The sequence below is a fragment of the Saccopteryx bilineata genome, chromosome 5, assembly GCF_036850765.1.
Source record: "Saccopteryx bilineata isolate mSacBil1 chromosome 5, mSacBil1_pri_phased_curated, whole genome shotgun sequence".
In the NCBI taxonomy this organism is placed as follows: Eukaryota; Metazoa; Chordata; class Mammalia; order Chiroptera; family Emballonuridae; genus Saccopteryx; species Saccopteryx bilineata.
The window spans coordinates 68759416-68783754 of record NC_089494.1 but is presented as its reverse complement, the minus strand read 5'-3'; the positions used below and the strand labels follow the sequence as shown (position 1 = coordinate 68783754).

Here is a 24339-nt window from a genome sequence, read left to right as displayed (position 1 = left end):
TGCCATTCTGTGTACTGTATCTATAAAGTAAGTACGTCAATTTTTTTAAATGACCGAATTCCATGGATGTCTCAGAGCCTGATTACTTTTCATCGTTTCTAAAGTTTTCTCTTGTCTTGTTACCCACATAGGAGTCTGCAGTTTTTAAGCAGCAGCTTCCGCTAGTGCAAGCCATTCCGCACCTGCGCATCAGGGATGGAGACCACGCTCCGTGCCCCGCACCTGCGGTAGGGAGAGCACAGCCCGCTCGGGGCCATCAGGTAGGAGAAGAGCACGCTGTTCAGTTACGCAGGCCGCCACTGTGGGAAATACCCGCAAGTCTATACAATTCGAAATAACGTCTAAGGACTAATAAGGAGACAGAAAAGTTTAGTTTATTCTTTAATTAATGTTTACCTGCTATAATATATAAAAACACCCTTGCCATAAAAGCCTTGTTCCTGATTGATATAGGAGAAAAAGCATGATAGCTTTTAAAAAAATTCCTTTTTTAAAAAAAATTCGTATTTGTGAGTATCTATAAAACCTTTGGCTGATTTTAGTGGTGGCCTCTTTTAAGATGAAATATTAAGGAACTAAAGTCATGCCTTAGGTGACCTGAGATAATGCCTATTTAAAAATCCATTTCTCCAAGGCCATAGCTAATTGATTCTTGAAACTTCTTTGCTGAAATAACCTTGTCTCACGGGCAATTGTACTTCAATTATTTCTTATTTCACTTGAAAATAATAGTATTTTATATAGAAAATGATGGCATAGTTATAAAGGAATATCTAAAATAACAAGTAATTATTTAAATGTTTTTTATTTGAAGTGATTTTCAAAAGCAAGAGAAACACTCAAAATATTCCTTTATACACTTACTTTTTGCCCTAAATAGATTGGTAAATTTAAAGCAATGATCGCAGTCTTTCTGTTTTGTGGCTCAGGAAAAGAAGCACCACACTGGCCAGAAGAGACCTGGCCCTACTTTTATCTTTCCCACCATCACCTCTGTGATTTGGACCAGTAACTAAATTTATTTTTTAACTCCAGTTTTTTTGCCCATAAAAGGGGCAGTTACGTCAGCGCACCTTCCAATACCAGGCTCAGTTCGACGATGAAGTGCTTCTGTCAGTGGAGGGTGAGATGCAGCTCTGAACTGATCCCCTGCGTGCTCATTTGCCAAAATTCAAGAAAATGCCAATTCACCAAATTTCTCTATTCTTTTCATTACTTACAAAATGTACAGCAATTTGCAATGGCTATGTTGGTTTTCATGGCCTTTGGAGATTTCTGTGAGGTTTTAGTTGAGAGTTTTCCAATTTGCTCCATAACAGCATTTGAAAGAATGCCCAGTTTGCCTTTGCTTTTAGCCTTTGCCACTGTGTAAAGAGAGGAGTTTCTGGTAAGAGCCATGGAGAGGCATCAGCATTTAGCCAGAAAGGATTTAGGCTGAGAGACATGGGATTATCACCATAAGAATTCTCCAGATTCAAGACAAATACATTCAGTGTTTCAATATATTAGGCAGATTGACCAGTTTTGATAACTGTGTCATAGAACTGGTGTACTGACATGGTCCTTCCTCTTAGGGATCTTATAGTTCAATAGTGGAAACAGACTATGAACAAAACATCATTTAATAAGTAAATAATGCAATTACGACTTGTGATAAGCCCTATGATAAATACAAAAGGGGTCCTAAGGCAGTGAAGAGTTGGAACCTGCTTCAAAAGGTTAATCAGGGGAGGTGTGAGAGTGAAGAGGGCTATTACTCTCCCCTTCCTTTCCCAGGCACATGGTAGGACTTCATTGCCTTAGTCTCCCTGAGGTTTATAGGCCCATGGCATTTGGTCTGGTCAATGTGTTGTTCTTAAAAACAACATGTGTCACTTCCATGCTGGAGCATTCAATTGTTGCTCCAGCTCCCTGTGACACTCTCACTGGTGGCATGGTCCAAGATATGATTGCTCCCTTAGCCTGAACTTGTGCAACTTCATGGAACAGAGATCCCCTCAGCCAACCCACTCAGAATATACAGCATGTAAAAATAGACTTTAATTGCCTTAAGCCACTGAAATATGAAAGCTATTTGTTAATACAGCTTAAAGGAGACAATCCTCACGATTACAAGAGGCATCTGTGAAAAGGCACAAGGATGATTTATAGAGGCCTTAAAACAAGAGACTGAGTTTGGCTGGTTCACTGAACTGAAAGGCTGATAGAGCTGGATTATAGTAAATCAGGGAAAAGTAGCAAATAATCTTCAGAGTTCCTTCTACCGTCTCAGTTCTTTCCTGTTCTGGCACTGAGGGCTGCTCTGATGTTTATATTCCTGGCAGTGCTTTATCATAGATTAAGTAGCTTGATTCTAAATACCTTTGATTTGTTTACACAAATCAAACCCTCATATTTTATCTCTTGCCTCTTAGCATGTGGGCCATTGACATGATAATTCAATCCTAATGCCTTTTCAGGAGCTGAGGACCTCTATCCTTTCAGTCAATACTGAGATGCACTTGAGTGTATAGACTGTTCATAGCTGAGCTGAGGCGTGGGGTGGGGAGCGATTTTGCATTTTGCAATGAATAATGTGTACTATTGTGCATATTTTAAGCTCTCAGCCTTACATATCAATTTCTAATATTCTGGCAACAAAATCTAGGGAAAAGCCCAAACCTTTATGGTACTAATCATAGCCCTTGTTACTGTACATGAAGGAGAGTTTGTCTTTCGCACTAGAGATCTTGTTTGAAAACAAACAAAAAAACCCTAGCAAAAAAGAAAGCAAGTTGTATGAGATGTACTTTATCTTCTTTGGAAGAAAAGAAGAGCTGAGTCAGTCCTCCTTAGATTTGACTACTAAGGTATTTCTTTATCCCTGACACCACTCAGAGAGCGAGCCACTGATAATATAACTGCCTTTATTGAAGTTTGGTAGACTTAGAGGAAGTACATCCATTTGATATTACAGTCATTCTTATATACTTCTTAAAGTCTCAAGGACTTTTACTGAGCTAAGTGAAATCCTGCTTAAGAAAAATAAAGAAAGAGAAAGAAAGGGAAATAGATCTAAAATTTTAAAATGGGTCTTTAATGCAGTTCAGGTTTAGTGCTAAGTGCTTTTGTCACCAGAAAGGGACCAGGCCAAGGCCATTCTGCCCCAGCTTGGCTTGGAATGCGTGTGTTCTTGACTTTGTGCAGGAAAGAATTCAAGACACAAATCCAGGTGATTTTGAGAGTCCGTTTATTTAAGCTGGGAACAGTGAAACAAAGGAAGGGAGTAGGATAGAGGAAGCAATATACAGTAAGAGGAGCGAGCCTAGGCTGGGCTCCTGGACTCACTGAGAAGTACAAGTCACAGTGACGAAGTGAGCCAATTTGGGGCTGCTTTTGGCTTACTGAAAAGTTAAGCAAGAGGAGGGCTTCCAGAACTTAAAAAAAAGAAAGTAAAAGTTTGCACCTGAGAAAAGGGAGGCACAGATGTACTCCAGGGAGAGTACATACTGGGTCCTTTGTCTTGATGGGTTTTATCTGTTTTCTAAAGGCAAGAATTTTAAGGGAAGGCTCAGGAAACAATCTCAATAGAATATTGATCAGCTTTCCAGGTGCTGATCACATCAAATATGCTGATGCACCAAAATGAGCATATAGTGGGGTTTGGGATCATTATCTGGTCAGCTTCATCTCTATCTTGGACTTGTCCGGCTCTAATTATTTTTTGTTATTGTTGTTATTTGTTTCTCTTTATCCATTCTTGGGTTTAGCTGACACTAATGGCACTAATTGGGTCTCTGTTATCTATCTCCCAGACTAGGGTGATTTAAGCTACCTGATCCCTGGTTGGAGAGGGGAGATGTAAACCATCTGCTTCTAGTGTCTTTCGTTAGGGAGGGTAGGGCCTTGTGATGTATTACCTGGTTATTCATTGATTGGCCATTTGTTTATCATTTTGTCTCTATTTCCCTTATTCCAGTTGTTGAGAAATTTCCCTAGCTTCTTACAACTTGTCTCACTTTGTCTGTATCATTTTCCCCATACAGTGGAGGAAGCGGCCCAGAGATTAGGATCATCCTGCTCTTTCCTCTGTGCCATTTAGAGTGTAAAAGTTTCCCTGTATCATCACCACAGTCACATCCAAAATAGCCAAGCCCTACATTTCTAAAATCGCCAGTTTTCTTCTAAAAAATAAATACTAAATCACTCTTGATTTATGACATATCTAGATTCAGAAGAGCTTCGAAACAAAGCTGGTTATAATAAGCTATGCTTTTGCTAATTGTATGTCTTCCCTTTGTTCAGCCTCATCCTGTATAATTAGCACAATTTTGAAAATAGAAGTTTTTCATGACATTAAAATTCTTACACAGCATACCTTCTAATTATTTCATATCTTCACATTAGGTACTAAGATACTCATGGTGGAGAGGGTAGTTCAGTTTGTTATTTAATTACTTATAGGAGTTCAAGAAAAGAGATTATTAAAATTTCAACTTGATGCTGCGCTATGAACACATAGACCAAGGCAGAAGTATACATTTTTTCTCACTCTCTCACTCCCTCCTGACTTCATACCTCATCAGTTGTTACGTTGGTCTCAGTTATGCCTATTAATGTCTGTTCCTACTAAGGACTGAACTATCCTTCAAGGATTACTGAAAAATTCTCTCTTCTAAAGGCCTTTCCAAATGCCCATCACTAAAATTAAACTTCATCTTCCCATACTCCGGGGCATCTCTCTAATCTTAAAGCATCTCTCTGCTTTGTACTATAGGAATGAGAGGTGGGGTGACTCACTCAAATATGTTTTATCTCTTCTTCCTGAGCACATAATTACACAGCATGTACTTGCCTTTCTTAGAGTTGGGTATGACCACATGACGACTTTCTAGTAATGGACTATGAGTGGATGTGATGTGCTTCATTTTAGGGTCAGGATTTTTAGGGAGTAGGCGTGCCTTCCACATGCTCACTCTGCACTGCAGCCATCAGGGTCAGAGAACTCTGAAGCCCTTGGAGATGGAGCGATTACCAGGTGACAAGCTGTCTGGCAGAGTAGGATCGCCTTTCCCCCAATTAGGTTGTTACACAAATAAATCACTGTTTTGTTAAGTTCAGAAATTTAGGGTTTATTTCTTTTTTTTTTTTTTTTTTTTTTGTATTTTTGTATTTTTGTATTTTTCTGAAGCTGGAAATGGGGAGAGACAGTCAGACAGACTCCCGCATGCGCCCGACCGGGATCCACCCGGCACGCCCACCAGGGGCGACGCTCTGCCCACCAGGGGGCGATGCTCTGCCCCTCCCGGGCATCGCTCTGCTGCGACCAGAGCCACTCTAGCGCCTGGGGCAGAGGCCAAGGAGCCATCCCCAACGCCCGGGCCATCTTTGCTCCAATGGAGCCTTGGCTGCGGGAGGGGAAGAGAGAGACAGAGAGGAAGGAGGGGGTGGGGGTGGAGAAGCAAATGGGTGCTTCTCCTATGTGCCCGGGCTGGGAATCGAACCTGGGTCCCCTGCACGCCAGGCCGACGCTCTACCGCTGAGCCAACCGGCCAGGGCTAGGGTTTATTTCTTAGACCTGCTAGTGTGGCCCTATCTAACACAGCATGTACATGTTTGTAAGTGTGTGTCTGTAAGAGTGTGACTTCTATTTTAGAACACAGAAGAACTGGTACAAAAGAAATTCTCCTTCACTGTGAGAAAAATTAAACTAAATTGCTGCCTCATTTGGAAATGGAGCAGATGGTCATCAAAAAGATCAGTGGAAGGTGCCCTAAAACATCTCTAGTATTGGAAATGCCATTTCCTCATTTGCAAGTAACTGTCTAAATTTGTAAATAATCTCATAGGCAACTAATTTAGAGTAGAGAATGAAAGGGATACCCAGTTAGTTTCAATATTGAAATGTGTTCTAGTTCATTACTCATTCAAATTTTTATCATTATTTCAATCAACAAGTAGGTATTAAACACATTTTATGTGCCCAGCAGTCCTCTAACGGTGCTGATCAGTAACCTACCTGGCCCCAGTTCACTCCAAATACACATTCCAATGGGAGGGCCAAATAACTACCAAGTCATCATATTACCGTATTATGCACTCAGCTTCCCACCTGTTGGGAACCAAAAGCCGACAGGGTCTTTGTAGTTTAGATATTTGGGGGACAAAGGTGTGGTGAACTGGCAGTAAGCTGACAGTCTGCCCAACCCCCCCCCCCCATCTCACTTGTTCTGTGAAGTTGCTAAAGGCTATTTTGCTGTGGTGCTGGATTGTTTATACTCATCCTACCCCCCATGTCCCCTAGAAAGACTGGAGGCAAGTTTCTTTTATCCTTTGTTTTGTGAAGTTAAGATGTTATGTATGTTGAGGGGTTTCCTGCACTTGGTAGAATTCTTGGGTTGCCTTGGAAATGTGATCAGACATCTCTTTGATTTACTAATGGCCTTACTTTGCCTTATAAATAAAGCAGGAAGCGGGTGTTGAGCATGCTCTGTTCTTGCTATCAGCATTGCAGAGGCCTCCGCGCCCATCCTTTTACTCTAAGACTATTTTCTTAATTCCACACCGTTCCCACTCAGGACCTGTAATTACTAGCTGCGCTGGTTCATGGCACCCACCCAGGCTCTTGGTGTCTTCATCTACAAAAGAGAATTATAATACTACCTACTTCTTAGGTTTTAGTTAGATAATATTTATATAATGATTGTAAAATATTTAGCACTATGCTTACTTGAACTTGTTAAGTACTCCATAAATCTTAGCCATGATTCATATTAATTTAGAGGTTTATAACAAAGGATCTGACTAGACTGAGGGAGGAATGTATGGAACACAACAGTTTCCCTCTCGAAGAAACTCATGATATGAGAGTTGAGAGGTTGGGAATAATTCTTTACATTTTAAGAAATAAAAACAGTATGTACAAAGGACCAGTGATTTGAGGAAGCATTTTCAAGGAACTGAGGAGAAGAAAGTTGGGTGGAGTATAGAGAATGAAAAGAAAATTGCTGTAGAATGAGATTTGCAGGGCCTTGGGAACCACCATATAGGCATGCTAATAATTTAGCTTTCTTCCTGAGCTCAATGGAAAGTCATTGAATAGTTTCAAACAGGTAGTGACACAGAATGATATCATCAGTTTCATTTGTTTAAAATATCACTATGAAGAAATAAGATTAAAGGAGAAACAGAATGGGCAACTAGACCACTTAAAAGTTTTCCCTAGGAGCCAAGATAAGAAATACCCATAGGTTGAGTAAGGTGTGGTACTAAAGATGGAGAGAAGTAAAAAGATCTGAGAAATTTCTGCACCGACATTGGCAGCACATGGTGTTAGGTTAAGTAGGAAGATAAGGTAGAGAGTGCTGTTAAGAATGGTTGCTGGTCGGCCCTGGCCAATTGATTCTACAATAGAGCATTGGCCCAGCATGTGGATGTCCCGGGTTTGATTCCTGGTCAAGGCACACAGAAAAAGCAACCATCTGCTTCTCCACCCCTTTCCCTCTCCCTTCTCTCTCTCTCTCTATCTCTCTCTTTCCCTCCCTCAGCCATAACTCAATTTTAGCATGTTGGCCCTGGGCACTGAGGATGACTTCATGGCCTTGCATCAAATGCTAAAATAGCTCAGTCACCAAGCAATGGAGCAACAGCCCCAGATGGGCAGAGCATTGCCCCATAGGGAGCTTTCTGGGTGGATCCCTGTCAGGGTACATGTGGGAGTCTGTCTCTCTGCCTCCCCACTTCTCACTTAAGGAAAAAAAAAAGAAGGCCCTGGCCAGTTGGCTCAGTGGTAGAGTGTTGACCCAGCATGTGAATGTCCCAGGTTCAATTCCCAGTCAGGGCACACAGGAGAAGTGACTATCTGCTTCTCCACCCCTCCCCCTTCTCTCTCTCTCTCTTCCTCTCCCATAGGCATGGCTTGATTGATACAAGCAAGTTGGCCTTGGGAGCTGAGGACGGCTCCATGGCCTCTGACTCAGATGCTAAAAAAATGGCTCCATTGCTGAGCAATGGAGCAAAGGCCTCAGATGGGCAGAGCATCACCCGCTAGTGGGCCTGCTGGGTGGATCCTGGTTGGGGCACATGCGGGAGTCTGTCTCTCTGACTCCTTTCCTCTCAAAAAAAAAAAGCAGTTGCTGGTCTTTCAGATAGATGTAGGGACATTTCACAGAGTTAGAGAACCCTGAAGAATCAGGATTTCAAGATCAAAATTTACTTTTGTACGTACTACCTTCAGGTGCCCCTCAGATATAAAAAAAAAACACATGCCAAGTACATAGATAATAGGTCTGGAGCTCCATAGATACATCTGAGCTAGAGCATAAATGTAAGAATTATTGGCATATAGACAGTAACTGAGGCTGAAACTGGAAATAGTGGTGGTCATGCTGCCTGTCATCACTCAGCCAAAGTAGAGACAGGGATTAAATCTTTATGGGCACTTTATTGAGACAGCCAGTAATCTGAGAAGACAGGGTGTTAGGTACCCAAAGCAAACTCAACATTCTATCTCAAGCCATCTTTTTGAGGGAGAAGAAAAGAGTAGGTAAGGGGTTTTGGAATTTCAATGGAAATTAGATCATTGTCAAAATTAACTGGATTATAGTCAGCAGGGCATCTATCCTTGGAGCACAAAGGTAGGTTGCTCACAGAACTCCTGGAGCACAAAGGTGGATTACTTGCAGATTTCCTTAAATCATGTAGGCCTGTTCAGGTATCCCAACTCCTGGAACAAAGGTTTTACTTGCGTTAACCATTAAGCCTCTCTAACTCAAGCTAAAATGTTAATTCTTGAGTTCCCTCTTTCAAGGCTGAGGACAGGGAAAAAAATTATATAGAAAACAAGCAAAATTTAGATGGAGAAAAAAAAAAGCCTAGGACCTAACTTTGAGAAACTCATTAGCAAAGGAGCTATATCATCAGGATTCTCAAGACAAACAGAACCAATTGGACGTGCATATATAAGAGTTTTATTTTAAGAAATAGTTCACACAATTGTGGAGGCCTGCCAAGTCCAGCTGGCAGGCTGGAAACTCAGCTAAGAGTTGTATCTGGGGTCCAAAGGCAGTCTGCTGGAGAAGCCCCTCTTGCTGACGGAAAATCAGCCTTCTGTTCGATTCAGGAGTTTATCTGATTGGATGAGGCCCACCCACATTATGGACAGCAAACTGCTTTACTCAACGTTGACTGATTTAAATGCAAATTTCATCTGAACAGACCCTCAGAGAAACATCCATAATGTTTGACCAAATATCTGAGCACTGTGTGCCAGTCATGCTGACCCATGAAACTAACCACCACAAAGACATAAAAGGAAAATCAGCAATAGTGACTCTATAGCATGGTTTTCAGTGTGAGCCTGGGAATCAGACAGCTTGGGGTTTGAATCCTGACTTTGACATTTACTTGCCCTGTGACCTTAGGCAGATGGTTCAATGACTCCATACGTCATCTTTAAAATGAGCGTAGAATTACCTATCTCATGGTCGTAAAAACTAAATTAATTAATGAACATAAAGGACCTAGAAAACTGACTGAACACAGTCAGTGTGCAGTAAATGTCCTTCCTTCTTTTTAAGACACAGAGTCCTTTTCACTATGGAGTCACGGTGTCCTGGGAAGCATCACAAGCAGGCAGCAATGACAAGGAAGGTGGAGGCGGCAGAAGTGCCCAGCCTCGCCCAGATGAGGCCTGACTGATAGGGAGCAGGCAGCTGTCCACTGCAGTGAGGTAGAGAGTTGTGGAATTTGCCCATTCTTTTTCCTCCATTCAAAGATACCTGCCAGGCTAATGACTTGTCGCACTTGTGAACTAAAAGCCTCCTTCTCGCTTTTCTGATAAAGCTCTAAATGACTCCCTGGAAAACTACAAATGTTACCTAACGGACTACCAGTTACCTAACAGACTACCTCCACTGGCTTGTGTGAATTCCTTTCTAGATAAACCATTCAGTTCTGATGGAACAAGGTCCTCCTCAGGTTGAAATATGAAGCAGGACCGAGGAGGCTCCGGGTAGCTAACAAGTAGTTGGGGGAGACAGAAGGAGCCAGTCGGGAAGCAAGAGGAGGGAAGGAGAAAGGAGCAGGGTACAGAAAGCCAGAGGACAGCAGGGACCTCCTGTCACCCATCCCGGGTTTCCCCTGATGTTTATTTACTCTCACCTGGGACTCCTTGAAATATTTTCCCAAATCTTTTATCTCTTTGTTTGTTTTAAATAAAATTAATTTTAAAGTTTGTTTTTTTACTTTTTCCTTACTATGGGCCAAACTATCAATAGTTTGTCCAGAGATAGGCAGCCAGTGGGCGACAATTCTCTTACTAATTCCATGTTGTCATATTCAGATTACACCGTAATTTCCCCCTTAGCACATCCTTTTCATTTTCCTTTCTGAAAGCGGATCCCCCCTTTCTTCTGCCTGACACAGGGCAATTGTTCCGAAAGAATTAGTGACTGGCCATTTGCTCCTCCGTCTGCTCGGAGCTTGGGCCAGGTGGAGATGGGAGGTATGTGCAGTAGCTCTTGGATTCACTCTCTAATCTCTTTGTTAAGGTGTTTGATGAATTAGCCAGCTTGTAATTCAGTATCCACTGTGAGGCTGGAACATTATTTTCTTTTTCTTTTTTTAAGTGAGAGGAGGGGAGATAGTGAGACAGACTCCCATATGCGCTCCTTCTGGGATCCACCTGGAAACCCCTATATGTGGCCAATGCTTGAGTACCTAGCTATTTTTAGCACCTGAAGCTGACCTGATCAGACCAAATGAGCCATCCTCAGCACCTGGGGCTGATGCCTGAACCAATCAGGCCACTGGCTATGGAAAAAGAAGAGGCAGAGGTAAGAGAGGGGAAGAGAAACTGATGGTCACTTCTCTTGTGTGCCCTAAGAATTGAACCCGGGACATCCAAATGCCAGGCCAGGGCTAACCCACATGTTCTATCGACCAATAGTTGTGTGTGCTATAGTTTCCCTCCTACCCCTTCTCTGAGCCTCATTCTCTTACCCTCACCCCACTCCTGACAAGGTGTCTCTTAATCAGTTTTCTTTAACCTCTCACTTTAAATATTCGAACAAACAAACAAGACATGTGGTTTTACACTGTGGTCTACCACATGCCCTCCACACCAAAACAGTTAGGCTTCATGTTCGGAGGCACAACTCAAGGCCCCAAGAACACTGATGTAACAAACATACAAAGGTCAGGCTCGGACTCTGCCTCTTCCCAGGCCAGGTCCTCACGGGTCATCTCATTTATTGCTAACCACAGCCCTGAAAGTGGGTGTTACCCATTCTCATGATAGATGAGCAAACAGAGAGAAGGTCCACAGAGTGAGGTTCCCAGAACAAGACACGTGCCAGTGACAGTGAACAAGATACAGGATGGTCCAGTGAGTCTCAGAGAACTAAACAAAATGTCATTGGTTCCACTCCCAAAGGTGGAGCATGTGGTCAGGTGGGGATCTAAGGAGATCCTCAGCCACTGTGTGACTGGCCACAGGTCCCCTCAGTTCTCCTGACGTGGGAACTGGATTGGCCTGGTGCCACGGTGAGACTGAATGAGCAAGATAAAGCTAAGCAGCTCCAGCTGTGGGCAGTGAGGGCTGAGGAGCCAGGAGCCAGGCGTGTTCTCTGCAAACGATGCTTGCCCCAGCTCTCCCTGGCTGTGGTCCCTGTGTTTCCCCCCATTGCGTGGCTCCTGCCCAGGACTGTGCTGGTCTGATGCCGTGTTTGCTTACAGCCTTGGATGCTCCTTCCCCAGCTGTGCCTTGGCCACTGAACAGGCTGAAATAGAAACCAAAGCATTACACAATTCTAAGGTTAATAAAAGAAAAAAAGAGAAAAGTCCCCAAGGGCGGGAGTTGGGTTTGGGTTGGCCACATCAACGGCGCCTTGTTCGAGGACTTTGTGGTGGGTGTTTTCAGCAGGTTTCACTGAGCCCTGGAGAGACAGCTCAGAGGGGTATGTAAGCACAGTAAGGACTTTTCCAGGCAGTAAAGTGTCACACCCAAAGTAGCTGGTCCCTCCCCGGCCTACTTAGGATAATTTGTTCTAGCTCTCTAACAGACAGCATTTGTGATTAAGTAAGGGCTTATTTTTCAGTTGCCTCAAAAAATATTTATTCAACTGGGTGCAAGGCCCCGTGCTTTCTCAACAGGTTCTGACGTGTACCTTTGACTCTGTAACACACTTCTGACTCCCTGGCTCCCAGCCCAGAGCTGGAAAGTAGCAGGTACTCGATAAATACTGGTCAAAAGAATTACTATACAACATATATTAGTTTCAGGATTTGGAAAATGCCGCATAATATAAAATGATCAACAAATCTTCCTTCACTGATAAAAGGACCTGACGTTCCACAGATGGCTTCTCATAGCTTTCCTAATAGCACAAACTATCCCTCAGACCCTGGTGAAGTAAGTCTAGCTTATGATGAAGTCCCTTATGAATTAATGAACACCACCCTGTTGCAAGATGTCCTATCAACATTAGAAATGGGCACCAATATGACAAGCAGGTGTCGTGTAGTTGATGACAAACCTACTAGAGTGGTTTCTGACATTTTTCTTTGCACAGTTCACATAAGAGATGAATTTCTCATTGGTCACAGATTCCCAACAGGTTAGCTAAACATAACTCCATTTGCTCGCTCTCTCAACAAATGTAAACCAGAAGACAAGTGAGTAAAATCAGTGTTTTTATAAGGATAAACTAAAATCGGCTTTAATTTTAAAAAGCACAGCCCAATAATGAACAGCCTTTATTTACTGAGTGCTCAGTACATGCTAAGCACTGTGCTGTGAGCTCTGCACATATGGTCCCATGTGAGCTAGGAACAGACCGCTCGTCGGTTCTGCAGGCTCCTCACTGCGAAGATTAGGAAACGGAAGCCTGTAGAGGTCACAAAACATTCCCGACTAATACAGTCCAGGACGGCGGTCCCGGTCTTTCACTTATACTCTCCTGTCTCCAAGTCATTATTTTCAAAGTTCCGTACTTGGTGACTGTTGTTATGAATTTCCTGACACCCCTCACAGCCAACTGCCACAGTCTATCTCCGTGATGGCAAACCTTTTTATAAAAACCGCCCAGTTTGCAGTGCTGGTCAACCTGGTCCCTCCCGCCCACTAGTGGGCGTTCCAGCTTTCATGGTGGGCCAATCGTGGCGTCGTTTTGTTGCTTGGCTACCACCCATCGCAGAAAGATGGAACGCCCACTAGTGAGCAGGAGGGACCAGATTAAAGAGCATTGCAAAAGTGGGCAGTTTTTATAAAAAGGTTCACCATCCCAGGTCTATCTATTATAACACAGAGAACTAAAAAAAACAGTGCTGCTATTTTACAACTGGATTTTGCTCCATGGTTTGAACACACCTCTATTTTTATTTGAGTCACTTTAGGTCTTAAAAATGCAATAAGGTAATAACCGTCTTTTATTGAGTATATATTATGTTCCACTTGCTATGTCAGACATTTTACAAAACTTATTTCTAATATATTAATTACTATTGTTAATTAGCACAAACTTAGGCTAATTAGTTTTTATTATATTAGTGAATATACTTCTAATATAACAGATATGCAAATTGTTGTGTATAAAGTTGGAGCAGGACAGAAAAGCCAAGTGTTGCCCCCATAGTAGTTCGATTTGTAGGCTGCAGAGGCCTCTAATTTCCTTTTTCCTATACTTTCCAAGTCGTGGTTGATGTCATTCCTCCCCCTTTGTTGGTGACTTTCTTCATCAACCTCATCTGCACATCCCCTGCAGCTCAGAGTAACGTGCTGGCTAATGGACCCTGAGAAGATAGTCCAGGAAAACAGTCCTCAGCAGTGTAGGAGGAAGTGAGAGAAGAGGATAGAAAATACTAGGAAGGGAAGCTGGAAGAGGAGAAGTATTCCGACGAGGAGGACAGCTCTCCAGTAGGAGGGAGAGAGAAGGGAACTCAGTCTGGGAGGTGGTGAGGACAGAGCACGGGGGCAGCTGGGCTTTCAGGTGTGACAATAGGGAAAACAGGAGAAGGGGTGACAAGCAACCACAGGGTCTTTGGGAGGAAAGGACAAGGAAAGAAATCTGTAGAGAGCACAGTTGATTTTTTTTTTACAAATAAGGAGAGCCACACAGAAAGAGAAAAAGCCTCTTTTCCCTGCCGAGCTCTGACGCTTGTATGGGAGACCTAAACACAGACAACCAGATCGTTTATCGCTGTCGTTAGGCCATCACCATCTGCTTCTGGAAGTCATGCCCCAGGTAAATGCCTTCAAGGACTTAGCGAAAGTAAGTTCTCTCCAGCCCTTCCCCTTGAATAGCCTCCTGAACCACAAGCCTCTTTAAGGCTGGCCTTTTCTCACAGACCAGGGGAAAGGGTCAGCGTGGTCAGGCTGTTGGGTATACAAAGCATCGTCCAGAGTTGGATGCGAAAAATACATTACACTGGGATGGGGTAGAGTAGGAATCAATTCTTGCTGAAAATAAAAAATAAGGTATCAGAAAGGAAGAGGAAAGAAAGTCAGAAAGAAATACCAAGGATCTATGCAAGCTTTCCCACCCTTCTGTAAATGCCATGAAGATTTCAACTGAGGCCTTTGTACATTCTTGTATTTCAAACTTGCTTATAATTTGACACCATCAATATCAATATAGGCACATTGTTCTACATATTTGAAGATGATGCCACTAGTGGTGATTATCCTGGATATATATGGATTTAGTTGAAGAGACTAGTACATGTCTAGCAGTCTCCTATGTTGCACAAAGAATTGATTTCAAATTGTACCTTTTTGAAGATACATACTAACAAAACTGAGAGTATGAAGTAAAAATAAACAAGTGCTTCTTAACCTGTATTTTCACAAACAAGTAATTTAATCAATCTGACTTTAAATTAACAAATCAAAATATCAGTTAATTTCTTTAAACACATGCACAGTCCAATTGATTTGTCGAATGAACTATCTGCTTGAAGAAGCAGTGTCATATGAAGATTAGTGGCTTGGGAATCAGGCAGCCTGGGCTCTGGTTTGGGCTCCACAACACAGCCCCTTTAAGAACCTGGGTGACCCCTGAGCCTCAGGACATGTCTATCTATATCCTGGATTCCAGTGATAATCAAATGAAATAACATAAGTAGAAATAAGTTTGTGCATTGATAAGTTCTCTACAAAAGTCAGTTATTACTATCAACAACTGTCACATAACCCCAATGACAAGTACTAGTCAACGCTTTGAAATGCTGACACCATATTTGATACACTTACTCATGGGAATGGGAACTTTCCAATGTTTGGCAACTTCCATCCCTCTCCATGTCTGAATGATAGTTCCTAACAGTTTTCAACAGTGCCCTCTATTATCAATTTAACTCAGCACCACTGAAGATAATAACCCCGACTACTGCTACAGTTAATAGAAATTCTCCCTTAAATGAGGTGCATCTGCTGTGACATCTGTTTAAAATCCATGAAGAGGATTCAATGTTCACAAGAAAATTAAGTAATTACTATGTAATTACACTATAAATTGTGCAGTTATTGATTTGCTCTCAAACTTCATATCTTTTGGACATACTAAATATGAAAACCACCTGGGTTCTTCCAAAATGTATGAGAATGCTCTTAAAATGGTCACTACAAGGAATTGAGCTAAACACCTGTGGTCAAAAAATTAGACTATTATCTCTATGTTAAAGAGGGAAGAAATGAAAGTGTGAAGTGGAGATGTTAATTGAGTGAGTAAAAAAGAGGGAGAGATATTTTGAAGGCAGATTACCTAAGTGCTTTCTTAGTCATTTTATAAAACCTGTGAAATTGCTAAGCCTGGCTAGCAAGAGAAAACACAGGAGGAAGAGAGATCAGAGAGGCAGGACCTCACCTGTTCCAAAAAGAGCCCATCAGGAGTGATGGCAAGTTGGACATTGGGAAATTGTACCATATGTAGAAAGCAGAGGAATTAATAATTGAAGAGACTGCAACTAATAGTACCTTATGACCACCCAGATTTACAGCAGTGAAACAGAGATACCTAATACTTTGCTAAATAGTTACAAAATGTATCTCTTTGTTGCTTCCTCTAAATTCATTTTTAAAAATCCAGTAACCACATATTATATTAAGTGTCTAATGCATATAAGGCTAGATATTTGGCACAATACAAGAATATAAACAAACAAAGTAGCAGCATAAAATAGTGGAAAGAAGGCTGACTTTGATCCTGGTTGACTTGAGTTTGAATACTGGTCCGCATGAATAGCTGTTGGGTTGAGCCAGTAAAGCTGTTGATGTTCAACCATTTTAAAGTTACATAAATGGCAATTTCATGTTGTTCAATAACAAGGAATTGGAAAAGTCTCTTAAGTACTCTGGGTCTCAGTTTTCTTGTTGCTAAAAAGGAGGATTATTATTCAGAATTAGAGAAAATGTTTATAATAAGTGTTTATGGAAATACTTAGAGAAAATGTTTATGGTAGAAGGGATATAAAAACCTCTCACCCTTGATTCCCCCCAAAGAATATGCTAAACAACACCATTACTTTAGAGATGGGAATGGGTACAAAGGTAAGCAATGTTTTAAAATCAGGCTGTCCATTGTATATTTAAAAATAAAAAGTTCACTAAATATTTAACATTAAAATTTTTATTAAAATGAGAGGAACCATTTGTTAAAACAAAGGCATTTGCTGCTGCATAAGCATGCAAACAGATATATGTCCAGTCTCTAAAACAAAAATTCTATGCCAGACATCCACCTTCAACAAACACCCTATTAAAATCAGTTAATCTGCAAATGCATTACCATCAGATGGTTCGATTTTAACATCACAGCACGTTTTGAACATCTATGTTCCACCATAATCTTCAAAAGGTAAATCTCACTTAGGGATGGGATTCAATTTTTTTTTAAATATACAAATTTCAAAATGCATCCAAACCAGCTGGAAACATTTACGGGGGTTCCTTTCTTTGGGTAGAGGAACAGCTACACTCAACAGCATCAGAGGAAGCAACAGGGGAAGAGCTGGCACCATTAGTCAGTCGGCTAGGTGGAGACAAGAGGCAAGGTCAGTGGAGCAGAAGGTCTCTGTCTCCATGGAGTTGATGGAGAGAAGGAATGTGATTGTTTTCTTATGGGCAAACAGGGGTGATGCATAATTTTTGCCTCCCCTCACTACACATGCCTGTCTATCAGAGATGAATCAACATCTTAGATTATACATTATGTAAATGACAGGAGCAGCCTGGCACCTAATGTAGCCTCCTGCCAGAATTTAGATTCTTGCCCACTTTGTCTGTGAAAACTGGAAATACACTGTCCCTGTTCCCCTCCTGGCTTGCTTGTCCTTGGTATATACTTCCTCCAAGCTCACAGCTCAGAGATTAAGCTAGATGGCAGATGGTCATGTCTCCTTACAGAGGTTACGAATTCAAAACTCCCAGACAAGGAAATTAACAACAAAAACAACAACAACAAAAAGGAAGGCACTAATGACTCCTGCAAATCATATAGTGAGGATCTTGAGGAAATTCAGTCCCTGATGTGAAATTCACAAAGATCCTGAAGATATTTCATGCTGATACGTCAGAAAACCACTATCCAACAGAAGCTATTTCCTGAATTGCTCATTGAAAAGTGACACTGGACAACATTGAACAACTATGTGTGGTGACACTGGACAACAGCATCTACCACTGAAATGGACATGTTTTAATCTGCAGAAAGGAAAGCTAAAAGTTAATGATCTATCCTCACGTAAGTATTATAAGACAGAATTGGTCAGACTGCAAGATGTGTGCTGAAATTATAGGAATATAGCTAGCTAGTCTCTGCCTGAAAATTGCATCGGGAAGTGAATATGATCAGATCCTAGTAGAAATTCCCAAGGGGAATTCTAGAAACTCTCTTTCTATAGCTCCTAAGATACATTCATATCTAAGATGTTGTGGTTTATCCCTGGGATAGATGATTGTCTAAAGTCATCTCTTAAAACTACTTCTAGCATTGAAATTTAGACTGTAAGGATGAAATCAGAGTTTTTAACAAAAGAAACTCACTCTTAGATTTTTATATCAGTGAAAAATTAAATTATATTGTAAAGTGGATTATTATCTAAAAAAAACTTTACTGGACAAAATAGAGTGTGTTGGTTTCCTTTTAAAAAAAAATACTAACATGGCCCTGTCCAGTTGGCTCAGTGGTAGAGCATCAGTCCTACATGTGGATGTCCCAGGTTCAGTTCCTGGTCAGGGCACACAGGAGAAGCACCCATCTGTTTCTCCACCCCTCCCCCTATAGTTTCTCTCTCTCTTCCTCTCCTGCAGCCATGGCTTTGTTGGAGAGAGTTGGCTCCAGGCACTCAGGTGCTAAGAAGAACTCAGTTGCTGATCAAAGGAGCAGTGACCTAGATGGGCAGAGCATCGCCTCCTAGTGCACTTGCCAGGTGGATCCCAGTTGGGGGGGGGGATGGGGGAGTCTGTCTCTGCCTCCCCTCCTCTCACTGAATAAAGAAAAAAAAAAGAATACTAACATAGGTCAGGACTCAAAAAATAAAGAGAATTAGGTCTGGACAATGGTATTCTTGTGAGTCATAGGATCTCTATACTGACCCAGACTAAAAGGAGCCTCCATTATGTATCATGGAGACAGTGTAGTAACTGTTTTCTGTGTAAACACTTGGGCCCACTGGAAAGCCCACTGTAGAAAATTTAAGTTTGAAGTCAATAAATAGATGGCACCCAACTGAAGCCTAGATTTTTCTTTGTAACAAGTCAACCCTGTCTGGATAATGGTCTTCTTAGTGTGTATCCTTTGTCACAGGCTTTGACTCAAAGCATAATGTGGGAACATGGAGAAAAACCAGCTTACACTGGCTTATCCATTCTTAAAGGCATCCTTGACCATGTGATCTGTTTTACAGAAGTTAGCAAGTCTCTTTATAGAATCAGAAACTCAGCTTTTAGTTCTAGTTTCCACTGGTTCTTTTACTTTGGTTACAAATGGTTAATCTCTCTACAGACTTTCTCCCTGTAAACTGTAGTAATGAAGTTTTTTAAATTGATCATGCTTATAAACACATTGAAATCCTGTTTAAGCAAGCTAAGAAACTCTGCCACTGCCTTACATACTGCCAGTCATTTCACTAAGAATAACAACTTGATAAACTGTGTCATACTCACAACCCCCTTGAACAGTTTTGGTGTTTTTTTTTAAGTCATCCTGATGCACCAGGGTTGAGGGTTCTATCCCGAGTCAGGGCGCATGCAGGAATCAGCCAATGAATGTATGAATGTTTGGAGCAGAAAGTCCATTTCTCTCTCACTCTCTCTCAACTTTTTTTTTTTTCATTTAAAAAGTGCTACTCCTGCGCAATTTCCTCAATCCATTGTTAGAACACAGTATGGATCTGCTCAAGGTCTTCACTCTTAAGACAAGAAGATTGGCTTTTGTGGTTCATTCACTTCTGACATTTGATCATTGGGAGCCACTTGTCTGAATGGAAACCAAATATATATTTGAGATAGTGCCTTAAGGATAAGAAAGACAATGTGATTAAGTCTCCAGATTGGCACATTCCCCAGGGAATGGAGGTTACATGAATAATCTTTCACGTTCTCCAATTACTAAGCCTGGCCACAGTGGCATTGCCACACTTGCCTGAGCAGCTTCTGCAAAATGTGCAAATAAACCACATCAGCCATCTAATGAGGACCAGAGGTCCCAGCCAGGCTCCCGCTTTTCCTAACGGGGAAAAGCAATACCGGGCTATATTTTAGCCAACAGCCACTGAAGCCATGTTCTTAATTAGGCAAGTAAAATGCCCCAGACAAAGACAAGAAATCCAAATGCTGTTTGTCTTTCTCTGCCTGGCTTATTTCACTTAGCATAATAATCTCCAAGTCCATCCATGCCATCTAGTGAACAAAGTGAACTGAGGGATGGAATAGAGGCAGAGGTGGGGTCACAGGGAGCAGAGGGACAGCAGTCAGAGGGAAGGGGGATGAGGGGATGGGATCAGAGAAGGTGAAGGGACTTGTGAAATTATATATAAATAACACAGAGATACAGATAACAGGACAGCAAATCCCGAAGGAAAGGGGGGAGGGGGTAATGGGGGACTCGTGGGGGGAGTTACATTGAGTGGGACACTTGGATTCATGTTAACACAATAAATTAATACAATATTTTTAAAAAGACAAAAAATCCAAATGATTACAGTGAGTACAGATTTTGGGTTTCTGTATTGCTGCCAAGAGACTATCTCAGAGAGAAGGAAAAACATGGTAAACAGCCAAAAAGAAGGATGGGAGGAGAGTTTATTTAAGTAATTTTCCCTGCCATAACATATTTCCTTTAAAATATAATTGTTTTTTGTTTTGTTTTGTTTTTCTTCTTTTTGCTTGATTAAATGCCAGAAACTCTTATCTTGACTTGATCCGGGTTTTAAATGCTTGAATAATATGTGACTTGGCATTAAATTTTAAGGAACCTGAAAAAAAAAAGAAAGTCAAATGAATTAAAATTTATTCCCTGAACTAGGCTATTATAAAGACATATAGTATTACAAAAGTGACTTTGTACAGAGAATAGTAGGGGCTTGTTTTATCACATATTCTTTAAGACAATGAGAGGAATGGTCACAACAAGACACAAACACTTGACGTCTCTCCAGTTCTTCCCATTAAGCCTGAATTGAAAGCTCAAGGGGAAAGGCCCAACCACAGCACCTCACTAACCCATGCTGACGCCCAGCAACTGAAAATCCACCGCCCTGCCATGTAACCCCAGCAAGTCTTCCCTACACCTGTCTCCACTGAGCATCTTCGCAACATCTCAGACATACTTTGATGTCATTCATTTTATTACTTACAACACTAATTGAGTTAAAACGAAGGTGACCACACTCTAGACTTCAACTCCCTAGAGAGAGTCTGGTATTCAACATTCTACCCTGGGTAACTAACACAGTGCCTGCATGCAGTAGAGACAGTAATAGCATCCTTATTGATCATAAATTGCATTAAAATATTTAAATCTAGTTATAATTTTCTTTAAATGTTAAAAGTCATAATAATAGTATTTATTAATCCCTCATGAAAACAAGACTACTTTCCCACTATTTCCTCTTCATGAGTCTGAAGTAGGCGCATGTTTATCGTTCTCCGGCTGAGGAAACAATTGCAGAGCAGTGAAATAGCCAGTAAAGGGCAGAACTTGAGCTCAAGATCTCTGCCAGCTCACCATACTGTCTCCTGGTACAATTCCCTTAGGAAGGGCTTTTCAAAATCAATGACAAAATCTAACATCTTGGAATTAAAAATAAAAGGGTGTAGCTTCAAATTTTCATAAACATTTCACTCATAGAGATAGACAAGCTATTTTTAATCCAAGTTGGCTTTCTTTCTATGAAATATTACTTCAGGGTGCTTTACAGTTAGAGAAGCTAGGATGGAATGCAATTGATATCTTAATCCTCACAAAACCGCATGTCTGCAGTAGAGCTTCATTTAGACCCAGGAAATCCAGCCCGCCACGCTCCTTCATGTCACACCTGACCAGATGCCCAGAACTTCTATGGTGACTCTCCTGATAGGGATCCTCAGTACTTGGCAGTTAGTTAAAATCATTAGAGGAGTTGGCTCATCAAACCAACTACCAGCATGTACTGATTTCAGCCTCTTAATAACTACCCCTATGGTGCTGAAGATACTGTGGTGTAAGCAATGTGACCATTCATTCCAGAACCAGCTCTGAGATATGTAGGCTGGGATACTTCACACAGAACAGGGAACTGCCTCATCCTAAAGGCCCCTGGATATCATACCATTCTCATGCCAAGAGCCAGAAGAGTTGACTTGGTCCCATTCTGTGGATTTGACCCATAAATTGCAGGTTTCAATTGCTGTACTGCTTCTTTGAAATATTAATATTAGTGGCCCAGGAATAAGTTGTAGTTACAGATTGATGAGTCAGCTTGGGAAGTTATGGCTATCAGTAGCACCGTATGACTTTAGGAATCCAGGCAGCAGATCATTGTCGGTGCCTTTATTTTCTGACACTGCAATTGAGACATTCGAAGTTTCTAGGACAAGGCCTTATAGAACCAACAACACTGTCATCTGTCCTGATATTCACATCATGAGACTCTCTGAGAATGTTCTTGGGAAGAGCAGGGAGCCTGTTAGACTAAATATCCAACAGTAGAAAAATGGTCACAGACAAGAAATATGGCAGTGATTGAAAATAAAGTGACAGGAGAGTAGGTAATAGCATGCAAAGGTGCTGATGATACTTACTAAGTGGGGGCAAAGAGTACATGAAATTGCCCATATGATATAACCCTGTATTTATAAATTAAAATATGTAAAATGCAAATATGAAAAGATCTACACCTACTTGTCAACAGTGCTATATCTGCTTGACTTTTATTTTCTTCTTTTTGCTTATTTGATCCTCTAATGTTGTCTTAAGTATGCATTGTTTTTGTACTACTAAAACAAAAACTTTCTCAAAAGCAATAAATTCTTAAAATACACCATTATAAAAAGAAGGGAAAATCCGGGTAGTAAGATACTAGACTTACCAGAGTTTTTTTTTTTAAATAGATACTCTAATAGGACTATGTTTATCTCATAAAGTAATCAAGACACTGTGACCAATCTGCATTTTTAGATCACTTTTTTAAGAAACAAAAAATAACAATACCAAAAAAAAGCCATGATAGTAATTTATAACTCCAAAAGGGAAGTAATGGAGCATGCTAACTATCCAACAGGGCATGGTACCCCAAACTGTGTTCCTAAGAAGCTCTTACTAATAGCAAAATTCTGTAAGCCCTGTTATATTTCAGTTTTGAGATACTCAAAGGACTAGGTCATATTAAAGGCTCTGAGAAGTCCTAAAATATAAACATGACATTACAGTTATAAAAACAAACCTGAAGAACTTTGGTTAACCCAATGTTTCCACCCATTCACATCTCACAACCCACAGAATAAGGATCTGGAAATATAATCCACCTTTAAGGTAGCACTTTGAAAAACTTGTTTCAGACCACATGAATATTACTTCTACTGAGCATTTACTTATTTGCTTAACTCTATGACCCAAGTAGAAAAAAAAATAAATCTTGATTTCTGACAATAGCCCTAGAGCTTCCTAGGGACTCAGAAGTGTCTACACTTTCTGTTAGCCTTCTGGGACTGACACATGCCCAGGGACCTATGGAACCCATTATTGTTATTGTGCTTTATGCCTTGAAAACTTTCTAGTTACTAGAGGGTTATTCTTCATCCCATTCCTATTATCTCAAAATGCAAATTATCCTCTTGAATATGGCAACATATGGTCTCTATAGAATTTCCAAGTATAGTAAAACCAACCCAAAGTAGTTCTGAAGATAATTTCCTGGAAGGACAGTTTTGGCAATGAAGATGTATAGGCTCCAAACTTTTCAGTGTAGATACTCTTATCAGTAGCTTGGATATGACATGAGGTGAAACATCTTGTTAGGGGACTTCATAGAAGAACACAGTACAGTAGCTATTGCAAATGACTGTGGCTATGGTAACCCAAGGTGAAAAGCACTGTTTGCATCACTTTATCCCTCCTTGGAGATCCAATTTACACACGTTAGTGCTGTAAGTGGACAGGATAGATGTAGTCAAAAAAGACCCACCACAACAGCAAGCCAGATAATTTATTTAAACATTATTTCAGAAAGATATTTGGGAAGAATAATTCAAGGTTTTGACAGTTGACAACTTGGTTCAGATTCTACATTATGTTTCCTGAGTTTCTCTTTTATTAATGCTTCGTGTGCGTGTGTGTGTGTATGTGTGTGTGTTTATTGTCAACAGAAACTTCATCTTTTATTCAGAAATTTTACTTTTAATTTGGAAACATTATAACAAAGTTATAAATTCAGGACTTAAATCAGAGGCTGAAATTTGATTTAAATGGCATAGTGAGAAGGACCAGCCATGGAAGAAGGTATCATACACTCAAACTACAAAACACCTTTCAGTATATCTTTTCTAGTACTTGCTCTAGAATAGGTTCCGCCACCTGTGATATCTCAGCAAAGGGCTCTTGTTGATGCTACGGTTGGATGACAGATTTCTGATTATGGCTATCTGGAAGACATTTACTCAACAATTATTTTTTCATTAACTACAATATTTTTTGTACTATGCTATTAGGCTTAAGCATAGTGCAAAAGATAGACATAATAATGAGAGTAATAAAACTGTAATAAAACCAGATAAAATCTTTTTCTTTATGAAAGTTACAGTCTATCAAAGAGACGCAGTTAAAACCAGTTGAAGAAACTAATATATTGATTGAGGAGTCTTTTCATAATACATAAGGAAACAAT

General features: G+C 40.8%; 1 protein-coding gene across 5 annotated transcripts in view; it reads left to right on the top strand.

The window, feature by feature from the left end:
* Positions 1-24339, top strand: part of B3GALT1 (beta-1,3-galactosyltransferase 1) — a 602130-nt gene that overhangs the window by 555289 nt on the left and 22502 nt on the right. For all 5 annotated transcript variants that reach the window (XM_066281119.1, XM_066281115.1, XM_066281117.1 and 2 more), the window contains one exon: positions 132-260. The gene's annotated coding sequence lies outside the window, so the exon portion shown is untranslated. The remainder of the gene's footprint in view (positions 1-131; positions 261-24339) is intronic.